The sequence below is a fragment of the Orcinus orca genome, chromosome 5 (assembly GCF_937001465.1).
Source record: "Orcinus orca chromosome 5, mOrcOrc1.1, whole genome shotgun sequence".
Taxonomy (NCBI): domain Eukaryota; kingdom Metazoa; phylum Chordata; class Mammalia; order Artiodactyla; family Delphinidae; genus Orcinus; species Orcinus orca.
Window position 1 is genome coordinate 56,367,543 of NC_064563.1, and position 19,389 is coordinate 56,386,931.

At 36.3% G+C, this 19,389-nt stretch overlaps 1 protein-coding gene across 5 annotated transcripts in view; it reads left to right on the forward strand.

Annotated features, from left to right (window-relative positions):
• The window catches only part of NLGN1 (neuroligin 1), an 886,910-nt gene that overhangs the window by 256,165 nt on the left and 611,356 nt on the right, over positions 1-19,389 (forward strand). The gene's annotated exons all lie outside the window — the stretch shown is intronic.

Consider the following 19,389-nt stretch of genomic DNA (forward strand, 5'->3'; position numbering starts at 1 on the left):
GCTGTGCTTTTCATTATAGGGCATTCTGTATACAGCATGCGTTTTTGTGGTTAGTTTTACAAAAATAAATTTAAATGTGCTTTCTTTCATTTAGTATTAATATGCAGCTGGCATGTGTTTATAACTGATGTATAAGTAGCTATTTTTTGCTCCTTTTAAAATACAGAGATTTCATTTGATTCACTTTTCTTTCATTTTAATCCTCTTGTGTTCTCAGTGGAAGAAATGATCATTCCTGCATATGTCAGGTTCTCCTTCCCAGCCCCCTCCTCTGCTCCTCATGAATTTAATGCTGCTTCATGCACTGTGTGTTTGAAAACACCATGTTTAGTGAGTGCCGGCATTATCTTTCTGGAAAATAGCGTTGAAATTTCCCCAGATCCCACTAAGCTTTCCTCAGCCTGTCACAATTGAGGATGTGAAATTGACTCCAAATGGGGGGAATCTCCCAGTGACAGAACGATGACCAGTGCTGAGACATGTAAAAGGTAAAGAATTAGAGAAAAGACTAGATTTGATAACCTAGAGGCAGTAGCACAAAATATAGTTTTCTTATCCTCTTTCTCGCACTCCCCATTTTCATGGTAATAAAAAAAATGACTTAATTACAAGTTAATCACTTCCTGTGAGCAAATCATTTATACTTAACCTCAGGTCCATACAATTAAGACACAAGTAATTCCCTTCACTTGGTTGATAGGATCAAATAAGATAATGTATATGATGAAGGCACAGGATAAACTGTGAAGTTGAGAAGGGTATGTCAAGTATTATGCTTTTGTGAATGTTTTCAAATTTAATCATCCTTTCAACCCTAAGAGATGCATATTATCACCATTTGGCAGATGAAAAAACAGACTCTAAGGATACATGTTAGTAATTGTCTGTAGGGTTTGATTTTAACCAAGATGCAGCTGATTCCAAAGCTAGTGGTTTTTGTTTTTTATCACAATATGCAAATGTAAGATATTATTATTATTACTTAATTATATATAACAAGAGTACCTTATTTTGTTCAGTGAGTTAAAATTCAAACCTGCTAAAACAGAAAATAATTCAGAGTGATTATTAACTTTTCAAAAGAATTCTATGCTTTTGATGACACAATAGTGTCTTTTAAATATAACTTTTTTTTTCTAGTGCAATTAAGATACAATTTGATATTTAAAGACTTCATTTATATTCAAATTTCCAGAAACGTGGTTTGCCTAAATTGACATGTCCCTTCAGTGCATTTTCACTTTGAGCTCAGAAAGTAGATGAAGCATATTTGACAAGGATAAATTTGGAGGTTAAACATCAGAATCTGCATAGTGTACTTGCCGTGTTCAGCATAGTTTAAGTCTGAATTGTACCTGAGTAATAAGATATAAGCGATGTTTATTGCTCTAACATACTTACAGGACATTAGCTTTTCTCATCTGGACTTTGAAGACCTAGGCCAAAGAAAAATATGCTTGTGATGTCCAAAGAACTCAATGTTTAAAATGTGCTGAAATGGTCCCATTAGATCTGTGAGCTCATGTGATACCCAATTTAGAGCATATTGGAAGTGCTGGTCACTGAGTCAGGTTATTGTTTGCTTCTTTGTTAGTTTTAAAATTATATACGGAGAATTTATGTGGAATTTATATTTCCTGGAGAAGATATTTAAAATCTGAAAGTTGTATGTAGTTTAATTGACTATATAGTCATCTCAATTTAGTATTTTCCTGGCCATAGCAGCTAAGACCATAACTCAGCTATTCTAAAACTTAAGCAAATGAACAATGGAATGATACTCCAGAAGCTTTAAAGGTAAATAATCCTTGTCCTACATCTAATGATTCAGAAGTTACTGTTTTTAATAAAGTTCTTTATGTTGAGGATAATATATTACTTCATACTGATAGAACTTAATTTATGTCACCATTTTAAGCCTCTATGCCCCAGTATGGTGCCAGATGAGTCCTACCGTGATGTTAGCCTTCATTATTAGACTATCTAAGGGCCTTTCTCTTTCATAATGGAAACTCATTTAATAATGTACGGTTTGTGTTACATAAAAGATAATTACAGGATACCCAGTAGTTGCCCCAGTTGAAAATCAATTTAAATAAATTGCTCCCAGTATTACAATAGACACAAAATGAAACATATTGGTAATTACTAATTATGAGACAAAATCATTAAGAACTCTGTGGACAAGAAGAGGACACATTTGAATCATTTTTTATGTATGGATAAGACATATCCTCAGGTTTTATGAGCTATGTGGGTTGAGGTTACTAATATCTTAAGAAAATTAAGTGCTAATGTTTTGGAATGCATCAATAATTTGAAGTGTTCTAAACACTATGGTAAAAATGTTCCCAAGATTCCTACCCACACAATATTGCTATGTGGTTTTTGAGACCTTAAGTTATTAGGTATCATTGTTATTCCATAGCTGCTGCATAGAACATGGGCTGCTAGGCATGAAGAAAGGAGGATATTAGGATCTAATTATCAGAGATAGGTTGAAAGTCAGTGATTCAAGAAGGTGAGCTCTGTGTTGATAGGGAAGGGAGATGAATGTGTCAGGTAAGAACCCAAATCCAGGAAATTCAGCAAATCAACCTAAATCAAGGTTGGGTGATTCTGAGTGACTCTGAAGCAGGGACTGGGATTTTCTATATACACTGTATCAAACAGGCAAGCCTTAAGAGAGGGTTTAAAGTGGGTGTGGACAGATCATTACTTTTTGTAAACCTCAGGTGTCATCACACAATTAAAATCAAAATAATAAACTTCTCCCATTTAAGTATTTTTGTTTTATTTTCATTACTCGAGGAGGTGGGTCAAAAACAAATCTTGCTGTGATTTATATCAAAGAGTGTTTTTCATGTTTTCCTCTAAGAGTTTTATAGTGTCTGGTCTTACATTTAGGTCTTTAATCCATTTTGAGTTTATTTTTGTGTATGGTGTTAGGTAGTGTTCTAATTTCATTCTTTTACATGTAGCTGTCCAGTTTTCCCAGCACCACTTATTGAAGAGACTGTCTTTTCTCCATTGTATGTTCTTGCCTCCGTTGTCATAGATTAGGTGACCACAGGTACATGGGTTTACCTCTGCATTTTCTATCCTGTACTATTGATCTATATTCCTGTTTTTGTGCCTGTACCATACTGTGCCTGTACCATACTGTACAGCTGATTACTGTAGCTTTGTAGTATAGTCTGAAGTCAGGGAGCCTGATTCCTCCAGCTCCATTTTTCTTTCTCAAGATTGCTTTGGCTGTTCAGGGTCTTTTGTGTTTCCATACAAATTTAAAAATTTTTTGTTCTAGTTCTGTGAAAAATGCCATTGGTAATTTGACAAAAGCTTCTGCATAGCAAAGAAAACCATAAACAAGACAAAAAGACAACCCTCAGAATAGAAGAAAATATTTGCAAATGAAGCAACTGGCAAAGGATTAATCTCCAGAATATATAAACAGCTCATGCAGCTCAATATCAAAACAGCAAACAACCCAATCAAAAAATGGGTGGATGACCTAAATAGACAGTTCTCCAAAGAAGACACACATATGGCCAAGAGGCACATGAAAAGATGCTCAACATCACTAATTATTAGAGAAATGCAAATCAAAACTACAGTGAGGTATCATTTCACACAGGTAAGAATGGCCATCATCAAAAAATCTACAAACAGGGCTTCCCTGATGGTGCAGTGGTTGAGAGTCCGTCTGTTGTTGCAGGGGAAACGGGTTCGTGCCCCGGTCCGGGAAGATCCCACATGCTGCGGAACAGCTGGGCCCGTGAGCCATGGCTGCTGAGCCTGCACATCCTGAGCCTGTGCTCCGCAAGGGGAGAGGCCACAACAGTGAGAGGTCTGCATACCACAAAACAAAAACAAAAACAAAAACAAACAAACAAAAACATCTACAAACAATAAATACTGGAGAGGGTGTGGAGAAAAGCCAACTCTCTAGCACTGCTGGTGGGAATGCAAATTGATACAGCCACTATGGAGAACATTATGGAGGTTCCTTAAAAAACTAAAAATAGAACTACCATATGACCCAACCATCCCACTACTGGGCATATACCCTGAGAAAATGATAATTCAAAAGGACACATGCACCCCAGTGTTCATTGCAGCACTATTTACAATAGCCAGGACATGGACGCAACATAAATGTCCATTAATAGAGGAATGGATAAAGAAAATGTGGTACATATATACAGTGGAATATTACTCCACCATAAAAAGGAACAAAATTGGGTCATTTGTAGAGATGTGGTTGGACCTAGAGTCTGTCATACAGAGTTGAAGTAAGTCAGAAAGAGAAAAATATTGTATATTAACACATATATATATGGAATCTAAAAAAATGGTACAGATGTACCTATTTGTAGGGCAGGAATAGAGACGCAGACGTAGAGAATGGACATGCGGACACAGAGGGGGAAAGGGAGGGTGGGACAAATTGGGAGATTAGGATTGACATATATACACTACCATGTGTAAAATAGATAGCCAGTGGGAACCTGCTGTATAGCACAGGGAGCTCAGCTTGGTGCTCTGTGATGACCTAGACGGGTGGGATGTGGGGGGGGAGGGAGGTCCAAGAGGGAGGGGATATGGAGATGTATGTATACGTATAGCTGATTCACTTCGTTGTACAGCAGAAACTAACACAACATTGTAAAGCAATTATACTCCAATTTAAAAAAATTAAAAAAAAATCTTCTCACTTGGTTGAGAGGATCAGAACCTGAAACTCATGAGGGGTGTGTGTGATGTGTTTGGTGTAGTGACATGTGTCCAGGAAGAGTAGTTATCATGTGTGAGAAAGTGTGTGACACTGGGACATTGTTAATCTATGTATGTTGGGTTCTTCTGTGGTTGCGAAGAAACTCCAAATGGAATCTACAATCATGTTGTTTTCCTCGGATTTGGGACTTAACCATATGTTTGTAGAACCATGATAGATTCCCCTGAAACAGTGGTTTGCAAAATGATCAGACTCAATAACTTGTTTGTATAAAATCTTTTGTAATGTACTTTAATTATACTGAAATGAAGCTAATAGAGAATATTCTCTACCTACATATGCCTTTTTTCAAAACTAATTTTAAAATGAATATGTACTTTATTATGTAAATGCATGGGAATGGCTTCACTAGAAGATAGATGAAGTAGTCAGATGTCTATGCCTATGCATAGAATTGCTAAAATGGCTAAAATGCAGACAGATACAGGTAAGCTGTGTTGGAAACACAGACACCATCAGCAGTTCTGCTGTCAGTCACCCTATTCTCCAAAATGGTAAGTGACTCTTGATAATGTTCTGGAAAAGAAAATACAAACTTCCCTAGATTTATATAAATAGTTGTATTTGGGGAGAATTCATATTTCTATTCGACTGTGACAAAAATAAAATGTTTAAATATTGATAAGCAAAAAGGAGTCAAATTATGGGCTCAGATAACTACATATAGTCTTTTTACTTTATATATATATGTCCAGCAAGGTGTTTGAAAGGTGTGTGAGATGAGATGTAGGATAATTCTTCACTCTACAGGATTGTTCTTAGAAACAGAATATCTAGCAAGTAGTGTCCAACAATCAACGAGAGAGGCTTCCAAATTAAAAACAAACAAACATAAAACAGGCTAGAGGACACCAACCACTGTAGGTGGAAACTGTTGCTCTATACTAGTTTTTAAATCTGAATTAAATTTCAGGAAATATTAATTTTCTAACAAAGGTCTAAAATCAAATAGAATGGTAAGGAATGCAATAATAAGACATGTTAGTGTCTAAAGTGCCTGATCTTATGGTCATTCTGCAGTTCATACATGGAAATGTATGTATTTGTTTGGGTTGTGGACCTAGACCGAGTCTGAGTGAGAGTGTGCCTTGACTTTTCAAAGCCCTTTTCTTCAAATTTTAAATGACACTACATGACATAGTGTATGTGAACATGCCTTGTAAACTGTTAAGTCAAATATGAATGCTAGCAATTCTATTATGGAAATTTCCTTAAATACTGACATAAGGGTTTGTTAATGGCTCCTAAAAGGCAATGGAATCCTTTTAATTTGTGTGCTCTCCTGGGGTAGTAAGTTTAAGTAAGCTTAGACAAAGTTAATGACTCATTAGGATTTGAACTTTGGCCCCCCAAAACAATACTGTTTTCTTAGGACTTTGTATTCCTCGGAGTGCTGCATGGCTGGGAAGCAGAGAACAACTAAAAGGTCATTTGCATTTTCTTTTTAATCTTAGTAATCCACTGGAATCAAAGAATCATAGTCACTCAGAGAGCCCTTTAATTGTTTTAGTCCTCAAAATAAGGCTGTTTATCGAATACTAAACATATGCCAGGCACTATGTTATTAAAGACATTGTAGGCAAGTCTCATGGTCTAACTCTCCCTCTAACTGGATGTGTAGGAAAACTAATCTTGCCTTCCTCTACATCTGTTTTAAACAGTCCTTACAGTCAGTATTCAAAAGTGGTCTTCAAAATCTCACGGACAAATTGCCAATTTCTGAAACAAACTTTTCTTATTGCCTTTTCTCTCCCTAAAACTGTCAAGGAGTATTTGGAAGGGTGTTATGTATGAGACGATGGCAAAAGTTGAGTTTCTCCATTTCAGCATCCTGTTGTCAAATTTAGTCCCTGCACATTCCACGTGGGTGTACCAATTATTTGTACTAATTACTGACATCTGAAACTAGTGCAATTTATGTCCTGCTCTGATAGACCTTACTCTGCTCTGACTGGCTGCATTGGCCCCATTTGGCATCAAGACAGTCAGACCCTGTTTTCTGCCCTAATTCACTTCCAACCTCTTCTTTGGATTCTTCTACATTATCCTGGTGGACTACTCAGCAGGTTTGCTGGTTCTCAACTCAATATCTTGACCATGTGAGATAGTGCTTGCAACATAGCAAAACCTACCCAAGAGCCTTTCTTTGTCTGACTACTTATGCTTCTAAGGGTATGAAATTTAGTTGTGTTCCAAGACCATGTGGGATAGCACATGAGTTGGCTTCTTCCCCAAGTCATAGAGACTAGATAAGAGTCATGGTGGAGCTTGCAACTAGTACAAGACCCATTCCGCTCTTAAGGTTCCTCGCACTTACCTGATGCTCCTCCCTATGTTTTGGACAATCTAGGAAAGTCAGGACATGCATCTACTGAAATGGCTCTTCTACTTTCCTTTCCTTCTTTCCAGTGTTCTCTGGGGCCAGAAAGGGGAGAGTGGGATTTGGCTCCATGGCCTTTTCCTGTTGACCCTGCCAAGGTCTGACCCTCATTACCCTAAAGGAGGAGCCTAATTAATTTTGACAATTATTTCTCAAGATAACGGGAACCTCGTTTGCAAGGCTTAGATGTGCACAAAAATCAGATATTGACTAAATAAAAGCTAACTTTTATCTCCATTTTTTCTTCCTTTTTGTATTTTATCTTTAACAAATCCTGATCTTCCCATTCTACCTTGCCCCATTCAATTAGGTGCTTTGGGTGAACTGCAATAAAAATCCTCTGCTCATGATAAAAAAACACTTTGATAATTTTCAAAATATATCCCCAGTAAACTAAGCATTTAAGATACGGTGGTAGAGAGGTAGACATTTATCCCTATTCTCATGGAGTCCACATTCTATTTGTGGAGAATGGACACAAGATAAGTAAGTATTAATATAAATAAAATAAATTGAAATGAGTATACCAAAAAAGTAAACAGAATGTTAAAGCAGGGAATATTGGTGGGCTTGAAGATATTGGGTGGTTCTGATTTTTTGTTTATATTTAAAGAAACTGAGACTTAGAACTTTTCAAATATTAATCACTTAGTTACTGGGAGAGTCAGGAGTAGAGGCCGAACTCCAGAATCCTTTCTGAGTGAACCCATTTTACAGGTGACATTTAAAAATAATAATAATAATGATTCTGGCGTGAGTGTCGGTCTGACTGGTTTGTATAAAATATTATGCTATAAAATATCCTCTGCTCCAATTAAACTAGGGTGCTCACCACCTCCGTCATAGCTTACATATTTCATACCTTTGTGCTTTTTTGTTTTTCATTCCTGGAACGTTATATGCTCTCACTTCTAGGCATCATAATTCTCTTCCAGCTTAGACACATCCTTATTCATGAATCTAATTCTGAATACCACATCTAGAAATAAGCTCTCAGCTCCTGTAATTACCTCATATGGCATTTTTCACATACTGCCTGAATTACTGTTTGGTTTCCCACTGAGTTGAAATCATGTTGTGGTCCAAATACTATATACTATAAATGTATATAGCGCTTTGCTCACAGTTATTGGTAATTATTTGGTGACTAAATACATGAAGTGTGTAATAAAAACCCATGATTCTAGATTCCATAGAAATTCCTGGTACATAAATGGTTCAAGGGCCTCATTATCTAATCTAGTTAATGAAGGACATAGTTTCTGCTTCTGTTTACAGCAACACTGAATGCATGCAAGAATAAAAGCACAGTGAAGCATAAATATAGATACGTGACTAATTTTGTATATGAGGAGATCAGAACCAGGTGTGCTTAGTGAAGGGAGCCGAAGACAAAGAACTTGAGTTTAAACTGTTTTTGAAGTACAGGCTGAAAAAGTTGTGGTGCCTTGGAAAAAGTGGCCTAGGAGAAGCTTTAGAAATTGCAGAAGTTATAAAGGGTGAAGACAAGTTCTGTGTAGAGTATACGTTGATATGCCTGAATGGAGTATTAGCTGGAGAATCTAGGGGATGGGGAGGTGGAAGCTTTGAAGCCTGTGATTAGGAGTTTTAATTATATTCAAGGGATAATTGGGAGCCATTGTTGGCTTCTGAGAAGGGGAACTTGAAATAACATTTAGGGAATACTCCTACTCCTGTCCTTTGCTCATGCTGTTTTCCCATCTGGAAGGTTTCTTTTCCTTTCTTCCCACCTCTCTTTAGCCCATTTTCCTTCAAAGATTTGTTCAGGCCCTCCATCTCTGAAGCTTTTCTGATGATTCTAGTCAACGTGCGTAATCTCCTTCTCTCTCTCTCTTTCTCTCTCTCTCTCAATGTCTCTCTCCCACCTGCACCCCATTGCATTCACTACAAAATTAGCACCCTTCTTAATTCTTTCTTCTTAATTCATAATTGACTCCTTAATTTTTTTTTTTTTGTGGTACGCGGGCCTCTCACTGTTGTGGCCTCTCCCGTTGTGGAGCACAGGCTCCGGACGCGCAGGCTCAGCGGCCATGGCTCACGGGCCCAGCCGCTCCGCAGCATGTGGGATCTTCCCGGACCGGGGCACGAACCCGTGTCCCCTGCCTCGGCAGGCGGACTCTCAACCACTGCGCCACCAGGGAAGCCCCTTAATTTTTGTTTTATTTTATGGTCATATTCAGTAGTCTAGAGTTTCTTGTGTACATCAATGGAAAATAAGGTCTCTGCAGGAAGGTATTGTATATTATATTCTAGAATAGATCTAGGTGCATGGATGATTAATACATATCTTTAAGTTACACTGGAAAAACCTATGACCCAGTTATCAGCTCAGAAATAAATAAAGTTTAAGGGTTAGAAGGGACCTAGAGTCCTCTTCAGAGCTTGTGTTGGGATCAAATATGGAATCAGTACCAATGGTTTGTATCACACTTTTGACCCTCGGTGGTGTTTTAGACTGATCATATGCTAGGTTCACCATACCTGGTTCTGAATGATATTGATCTGTCTCAAAAAGAAAATAAAATTAAGCAGCAGCAACAAATATTTCCTCTAGGTGAAATGTTTTCACTGTTGAAGGTTTTGGAAAAGTTATTGGCCTCTAGGTGGTAACTAATAGACAAATTGAATTCCCATCTGCAGAAGGACTTTAGTCATGTGAAAGCCAAGATGGTCTAGCACAATGCATCTTTTTATAACTCAATACAAGATTAATTTCATTGCTCTTAGGTACATATATCTTGCGTACTGTGGATTTAATATATCAGAAATTAGTAGAAGATTTATTTTTCTGGTAGCAATAATTAGTAAGTAAAATTCAATGTACAAATAAATTCAGTGTACTGATTATTATGTCAAATCTGGCATCTTTAGAAAAAACTGGCATCATTATGATTTCCTTTGTATTTAGTTTCTAGAGATAAGAAATTCTTATTTGAAATCAACATTTTGTTAAAGCCCACTAGTGTTTAAAGAAAGACTTGTTCTGATATTAACCTGGTAGATGTCATTGCATCACTTACTTAGGTAGCCACTGTCTTTTCGAGTATAAAATAAGTAAGCTGTAAACCTTGTTTGGCAGATATCACTCCTCTGTGCATGGCAGAAGTGCATTTTTACTCAATTATTTTTTAAAAAGCAATGATATATTTACATATGTGGCATAAGAATTAACTGATAAATATCTCTGAGGCCCAAATACCATGTGACTGCTGTATAATATAGCAAGCAATCTTTGAAAATATAGAATACTATATAAATGCAAACTGTGACTCTTTTCAACCACATTTCTCTGAAGTACAGAGGTAAGATTGGACTTATCAAATATCTGCAGTGGGTGTTGAAAATCCTTGGTAACGTACTAGTTTAACTTTTATATTATTTTAGAAATGTGTTTGATAGCTGAGATTTGGAAGTGCACAGAAATCTTCAGAACCCTGAAGGCAAAGATGAGCTACTTGAATTTAATATGAACTAAAATGGTAATACCTTATACTCAAAAGCTAACTTTTTTTGCAAGATACTCTGAAGTCTTTAGCTGCATTACGTCTAATACTCAGAATACATCTGTGAAGATGGTCTCTGTGAACAGGGTTAAATGCAACGGAAAGAACACTGATAGAAATAAGGAGGGGTCACTTCCCCATTAACAGTTACTGTATAGAGTGAAAAGTACGTGCCTGATTTCAGAAAGAGCTGATTACACAACTGTCTTCTCCACTAGTGGGACAGGTCAATCAAATCAAATATCTTTGCTGTTTCACATGGTACAAATTTGTGGTCTTGGAGAGTTTTGTTACATGATTTCCTCAAGAATACACTAAGTGAGAGTAAGAATTATGAGAAGCTGGCTTAGGAATCTTTCTAAGATAATTTTATGGAAAAATAATACAGCAAGCAATTTTGACATCTTAAAGTAGAGTGAGATGAAATACTGAGGATCTTGCAATATGGGGGAAATATTTTGGGTGACCAGTGAACCATCTGTAAGTTCAGTCTTATTAAGGACTGGGAATATGTTTTAACTATAAATTTCAAGGAGCAACTGAAATAAAATTTACCTATCAACTACAGGAAACAAGGGCCATTATTGCAAATTCCTGCATAGGTGAGTGGTAGCATCAGAGGTAAAAGCAAAGGAGAATAATGGAGCGTGTAGGAAAGTGAAGAATAAATAACCCACCATGTATTCAAATCCAACTTACACTTTTGCATTTGGGCCAGAAAAACAAACATCTGCAGGCCCAATTTCAGGTTGCAGTATTTTAGATTGAGCTCTCTGATATATGTCAAAGGGTTTTCCAGAAATATTAAGACTGTAATTAGAAAATAACATTTTGTAGAGATTCTAAACCATGAGTTCAAACTTTACCAATACTTCAAACACTACATAAAAAGTTACCTAAATATTGATATGGTATTTATAAGTTAAATGATCCATTTATTGAAGAGAATTTCTGTAAGCATCGCTTTAACAACCTGGTTATACTTGTGTTTTATTAGAACTTTAATTCATATTAGCCTTTATTCTCCTGAATTTAGTAGCATGAATTAAAGAATTTTTTCTCTCTAATACTGGCTGTAGGACAGAATCGCAGATAACTAATATTTGGGGTTGAAAACATGGAAAATAATGAACAAAAGGAAAACAAGAAATTGTGGTTAGAAAGATGAAAAAAGAAGTGAATTTACCAAAAAAAGGTTTTTTCTTGGGCTTTATTTTGGGTCTCCAGATATCCAGAGCAAATATTTTCAGGGGGAATTGGAGATACTGCATTGGAGAAAAAGAAAAAGTGATTAGAAAACTCTTAATATAAGAGATCTTAATTTAATCCATGCCGCAGAATGAAATTTATAAAGAAAGCATAAAAGCACACACTTTGGGGCTTCCCTGGTGGCGCAGTGGTTGAGAGTCCGCCTGCCGATGCAGGGGACACGGGTTCGTGCCCCGGTCCGGGAAGATCCCACATGCCGCGGAGCGGCTGGGCCCGTGAGCCATGGCCGTTGAGCCTACGCGTCCGGAGCCTGTGCTCCGCAACGGGAGAGGCCACAACAGTGAGAGTCCCGCGTACCAAAAAAAAAAAAAAAAAGAAGCACACACTTTAAGGGCAACACACTGACAGCGATATGAAGACACAGGAAAATAATAGTTCTTGAAAAGCATGGCGAAAGTCCAGAGGAAACTGTATCCTTATATATATAAACAGAGAGTGCTGTGAAATTGACCAACACTATTAGTAATTTTGTGGGACATATATTGGTTGCTACTGGTTAAAAGTGTAAAACTCAGGGGTTTTTCTCTTTGTGCTCTAAATTAAATAATATCAATTATCAATTATACCTATTTTTCTATATGTTTAAGTCAGTGATTCATTGTGGTTAGGGTAGGACAAAATAGGGCAAGATGAACCACCAAATAAAGCTAAACATAATGTAGAGGTGCTAAGCAACCTGAAAATGAGTTGGACGCTTGAGGGGCAAGTGGTGTGCTGAAAGCTTGTGAACAATAATGACGAGGTCCTATTTAGTGTCTCAGTGTGTTTGGTGCATTGGGACACATTGAGGGGTGCATGATCGAGGGCTTCAACGATATCAAGATATGAATTGATTCAACAACGCATATTTTGTTATTACATTGTCTTGTGCTACAAAAAGAAGCAGCATTGCACAAGCTCTTGTTTGTCTGTCAGAGTATATGGTTGGATAAATAAGACATGCTTTTGTGCCTAGTTTCTGGTATCCAGATTGAAAGCCTGCCATTGTTGCATAGGCATCATTGAAAATATTACTTGCCTGATGGATTTCTGCCTTGATTGTAAATTGAAAAGTAAGATTATTAAGCTAGGACCCTCAGCATATGTATGCAATGCTCCTGATTGGAAGGTTACTCTCATGTGCAATTTTGTGTTGCCTTTTATTGACTGTGACAGAACACACTTGCAGCATTCGTACAACCAGCTGCTCCAAAGAGTATTAACAAGAAATGAATTCCAAAGGTGGAAAATAGAAATATATTCTGCTGCCAGCCCTTCACTGAAGTGTAGACAGATAGTTGAGCTGTTGAAAATTTGCAGGTTTATCAGATTCTACTAATAAATTTCTACCTATATCTTTATTTGTCCTCCTTTTTTGTAATGATATTGAGACTCTTTAGCTTTGTTATATGACACTTTTCCAGAGACTTTTAACCGTGTATATGGAGACTTATATGTAGTCACGGACTTCCAATTTTTTAAAATTACTCAATTTTTAAAGTATTACACATTTTATGGCCAAATAAAGTTGCCAGTAAATAATGCATTTCAAAATACACTAATTTTTCAGAAGAAAAAGGGAAGAATATTTACCTTCAAAACCTAAAGTACTTTGAAAATGTAGTACTGTAATTTTAAATATTCTATCAAACTGAACAGTATTAATACAGTCAGTCCCCAAGTTTCAAAGGAGTTGTGTCCTAACATTCACTTGTTAGTCAATTTCTTGGAAGTAAAAAGTATACATACATATTTTTATGTAGGAAATGGTGATTAGGTTCCCAGACTGACTCACAAAATCCTCCTCAATAAGTGCCGCTCATGGGATACATTCATACTGGGGCTTTTATTACCACCCATTTATTGTTCTGAGTTACTGGTAAAGTTTTAGTGGCAAAACTTGGCCTCATATATGAATCTTTTTTTTTTTTTTTTGCAGTATGCGGACCTCTCACTGTTGTGGCCTCTCCCGTTGCGTTGAATCTTTTGATCCTATTATTTTCCAATGCTATTTACACTGGTATGCTACCTCTAAAATTTTTGTTTTTGTTTGTTTCTTTTAATTGGATATTGGTGAGTAGTCCATAGACTTTCTGGTTTGGATATAGGGGGCATACCTGCAAGTCAGTTCTGTCTTCCTCACTCTTGCAGTAAAATCTTGGGCAATTTACTCTCTGACTCTCACTCAGTTTCTCTCTCTACCTGTAAAATGCAGAGAGTAATTCCTTTATCATAGGATGTCTGTGAACATTAGAGAGAAAGTTTGTGAAAGGTCTGTCACAGTGCCTAGCATATGTTGAGACACTCAATATGTGGTAGCCATTTATGTGTGACACTTTATGGTGCCTCTGAAGAAATTAAGTTCCTACTAACTTGATCAAAAACTGGAAATCTATTACATTATATATTTCAAGGAAAGAGCGAACAATAAAATAGTGGCATGCGACAGGAGCAACTGGCCCTCAGAAATAACTACAATCAAAGCTTTAACTACTGACAGCATTCTCTCCCTAGCTTTTATTTCTGTTTGTCTTGGTATCTTGACTTCAGGGCCGCCCTGAACACTCTAACTTCTCTGATGACATAGTGGGAGAATGGCTATGTAATCTCCTAAGACCTTCTTTTTCATCTCTAGTTCTTTAAATCTAGGGAAAGGACTTTGAGTTGACCATGTTAGTTAAGTGGTCTACTCACTGCTAAACCAATCATCTGTGGCCCCAAATGGAGTCATTCTGAGCTAAAGCGAACATTCATATGGCAACTGTCTATGAGGAGGGTGTAGACTGAAGTTTCTAGAAAATGGAAGACAAATGCTGGGCAAACAACCCTGTTTGTTATGCTTCTTAGTTCTTTCCTCTCCTTCACATTTCTTCTCTTTCCTTTACCTAAAAATATGGCCAATTGACAATTGAAGGAACACCAGTTAGACTTGTTTCCTTGTTTCTAACACCAGTTAGACTTGTTTCCTTGAGCCACATAGACATGTTGCCCCACATACACAAAAAATTCTCAATTTCTGCAGTCTAATCATACTTCCATGATTATATTATGATCATTATTCACCTGCAAGGAATTCTACAGACATTATGGGGTAAATACCTAACAGAGTAATATGTTTCATAGGAGTGTTTTGCCAAATAAGAACATGTTTGTTGTAAAGAAAACGATCGTAAGATATGACTCTTCCAAAAGTGGACAGTCTACTATAACCATAGAGGAGGCCCGAGTATCCCTGGCTGTACTTACCAATGCTACTCTTCTCATATAACTTTAAAAATATGATCAGAAGTAATATTATCATATTGGTTTTGATCATGGGGAAAGTTAAATTATCAGTTTTTGTGCTATCTTTTATTAACTAATGTATAAATACATATTTTAATTACAGTGAGATTTCATAGCTATCCATAGAGAACTCTGATGAGAGTCAACGTGGCACTGTGTGCGAAGCACAGGTCTGGGAGTGGACCAGTGATTTTTTCTTTGTTTTTTTGTGGATATTTTGGGGGTCTGGATTTCCAGGTCTATGTGACCTCAAGCAAGTTATTTTACCTTTCTAAGCCTCAGTTTCTACATCTGGTAAACAAGAAAATGCAGATATAAATAGTGCTTACCTCATAAGATCTTTTTTGAGAAATATAAATAATGCATGCAAAGTATCTTGCACACAGTGCTTTCATATAGGTTAGTGATAATAGAGGTGATTATAAATGAATTAGTGACCATTTTTATCTCTTGTCTGATTTTATGGAATTTTTAAATAAGATTGAGAGCAATATGCAAATGTTTATACTGTTTGTTAGGGAGAGGGAAAAAGATTTTCAATCTGATTTTCATGCCTATTCTCTCGTATAGGCTGGACCCTCTCTGTAATTAGAGAGTAAATTACTCACCTTTTATTGTTACATTAATATTTTTCAGATTACTGTGGCCATTTTGTAAATGTGTGTTGCAGTGCATTGAATGGTAACCAGTGGCCTAAGAGCATTAAGATAAGGCTTAAGAAGTGAGAAAAAAATATACCTTATCTCTAGCTAATTTAAACACTATCTGCTTTTCCATGTTTTAGTGTATCAGTCCATAAACTTTTTGGAGAATCATTGCTTTGTTGCAGGAGGTTGTTGATTTGTGGAACTTTGTATTTTTTTGCAACTATTAGACACTCAATAAATGCTACTTGAAGATAATGGTGGTATTTTCTTTTCCCCTCAAGAAATGGAAATTCAGAAAAGAAAAGCATCACATTGCAATAATGAATTATCAAATTGAAGATTTTTTTTTCTATATACAGTGAAAATAAAATCAGTGTTCAGGTGTTCTTTTCAATACTGATTCTTCCACTGATGAGAAGTAAAAAACCTTTCAAACTATTCCATTAAATAGATTCTGGTAACCTAACCTATTCCATGCACTTTCTAATGGGAGAACAACAAAATACTCCCTTTTGATATGTTAAGACTTCACCCACTGATGGCAAAATGCCTTAAAGTGGGGGCTTCCCTGGTGGCGCAGTGGTTGAGAGTCCGCCTGCCGATGCAGGGGACACGGGTTCGTGCCCCGGTCCGGGAAGATCCCACATGCCGTGGAGCGGCTGGGCCCGTGAGCCATGGCCGCTGAGCCTGCGCATCCGGAGCCTGTGCTCTTAGTCTACACCTTGTTCTTTACCATGCCCTGTGGGACATACTAAAGAAATATGTCCTCAAAAAGCAATATTTTGCTAGATAAATTTTCTACATTATGAAAAAATATCTGAAATTCTTAACAATAAAAACTAGGACCATTTACCTCTTAATCATGGCAAAACCATTTCTTAGATTACTAATCTGTTTGGTCATGCTCATAAACCATGGTTAAATCCTTGCAATAGCCAATCTTAGGGACATATATTTATTGTCCCTACTTCTCCCAATTTTCCACATTGTGTATTGTGTAAAAAAAGTAAGGCAAATGCCAGTTCTAAATAACAATTTTAGATGAACTAATTATACAGTAAGGCTGACAAATATATGCTTTGACTGGTATTGTAGAATTACCTCATTTGTTTTAATAATAGTATGAGTTACTATATCACTTGTCACAGTGTTTCTTATAATTAATTGAAGGGGGTTAATCTAAAATTAATCTAAATTTTCTTCTGTTTGAATTAATATCATTACATAATTTGTGAAGCACATATGACCTCACTCCTGTAACCTGTAAGATAACTGTTTTTATTTTAGTTGTTATATGCACCCTTCTAGCCTTTCTCCTTGCATTCATAGTTGTAATCAAAATTGATAATAATATGGATACTAAATTACATTTCCCTTTCAAAAACAGGGCATGGCCTTAAAATTATGGGATGCCTCATTTAAAAAACACCTTACAAAGCCTTACCTCAAAGACAAATGTTTGTATGACTCTGATTTAAAACTTAATGACAATTTGTGCATTATATAGCTGTGCATACATAGATATTTTCAGCAACTTGATTGTTGATTTTCGTAATGTATCCTATTTTTATTTGGTTTTTATTTCCTTGAATATGAATAAGCATTTTTTTTTTTACTTGAAGGAGAGATTTAAAATGTAAGTACCACCTTCATCTTAATTTTATTCTGTGTTCTATCCACTTTATCTATTTTTCCATTTCAGAGCCCAAATTTCATGATGATTTACCAAGCATGAATATAAGATAAAGGAATCCAAACTAAATGTCACCAATACAGTTAAAAACATACATCTATAAATTTTAGGAAAAATCCAAAATCAGCCTGATATTAAATATGTTAGTCTACTCTTGTGAAGCTCTTTTCTTCTTTGTTTGCTTTGACCTAAATTTCCAGCCTGATATTCTGATTCATATGTGTCATGAGGGCAGCCAGATGGCCTGATTTTTCCAGGCCAGAAGCAAAAACTGTTCTGCTTTCTCATGGATTATTTGAAATAAGTTGCTCTTGCAGTGAATATAAATGTAAGCTTCCTGTGTCAGTGAGCTAAGCAACAGAATGGGCGGTTTAAAGTCACAGGCCTGAGTCCTCGTCTCCAATACTGTCATCATAGCCTCTGTGACCTTGACTTGTTTTTCAGTCTTGAAAATGGGAATTATAATATGATCGAGAGCATTTTATGTCCTAAGGTTTGGAGGAAAGAATAATGTAGAAAGGTATAGGAGTAGCAGCAGGTAATTTGGGGGGGACTGGATAATAGAGACATTGTAAATTGCCTCACAAATAATGAGCTCTCTTCTCCTACCAGTGGGGAGAAAATTACCTACTATTGGAAGGTTAGAGGATGATAAGAAAAGAAAAAGAAAAAAGAATTTTGCTGGTCACAGAGGTACCATTTAGTGCACTGGAGTGCAATTTATTAAGTGGACCTTTGTGGCTAAAAAGAGCTAATTCACCTACCAAACTGAGCAAATTTACATTATTCCCATCCAAACGATGAGACCCTGCATAGCTAGTTATTCATCTTTTGGGAAATAACTTGGTAAGATATGAGCAATGGAGTAAATCAGCAAAATGAAATGTATTCTGAAATGCTGAAAACCACAGGCTCCTGGGAAATATACTAGAATATTATTGTTAGTTGTATATCTACAAAAATTCTTGTAAATGCACTCATGTTAATCACTACTGCAGAAGCGCTCTATTTCCTTATGTCTTATAATGTTCTGTTTCTCAGAAAAATACAAGATAATTTAAAAATTAATCAAAAGGACCAGATTAGTTCATTTTAATTAAATCTTATGGAAAACTGCCTTGTTATAGATGTGAATCCTAGTTAGTGACTTTCTCAAGGTGAGAAAAGATATACCCAAACCTCCATATTACTATAATGTACTTTGTACTCTACAAGTAGAAACAAATAAATTCCACCATCATTAAGACTCTATGAAGGAAGCTGGGCAGTAGTGGTTTATGTTTTCACAGTGAGTTTCTGGTGTTGAATGGAGAATTTCTATCATATTTTCATTGAGTTTTCATAGCATCTGTACATAACAAAATGCCTGTTTTTCCTCTCTGATGCATCATTTTTAGGCAGAAACTTGTGTTTTTGGTGTTTAGCTATTACCTGAATCTAACCCAGTCTCCAAAGATTTCTGCCACATTTATCTTTTGCATGCAAAAGATTTTTCTATAGAAGCTATGACTGATATATGGCAGGGCAAGCCAATGATCAAGAAGCCAGAATAGAGTGCTAATGTGTGTATTTGGGAGTGGCTAATAGAAATCTTAAAACCTAGACTTCACAAAGGTGCCAGAAAATCCCATTAAAGTTTATCTGAAGATTTTCTGAAGCATATAGTCAGAAAAATGCCACCCCCCCACCGAAGGATGTCCATGTTCTAATCTGAGTCTATGAATATGTTACGTTATATGGCAAAAGGAACTTTGCAGATGTAACTTATTTATTTTTTATTGAAGTATAGTTGATTTACAGTGTTGTGTTAATTA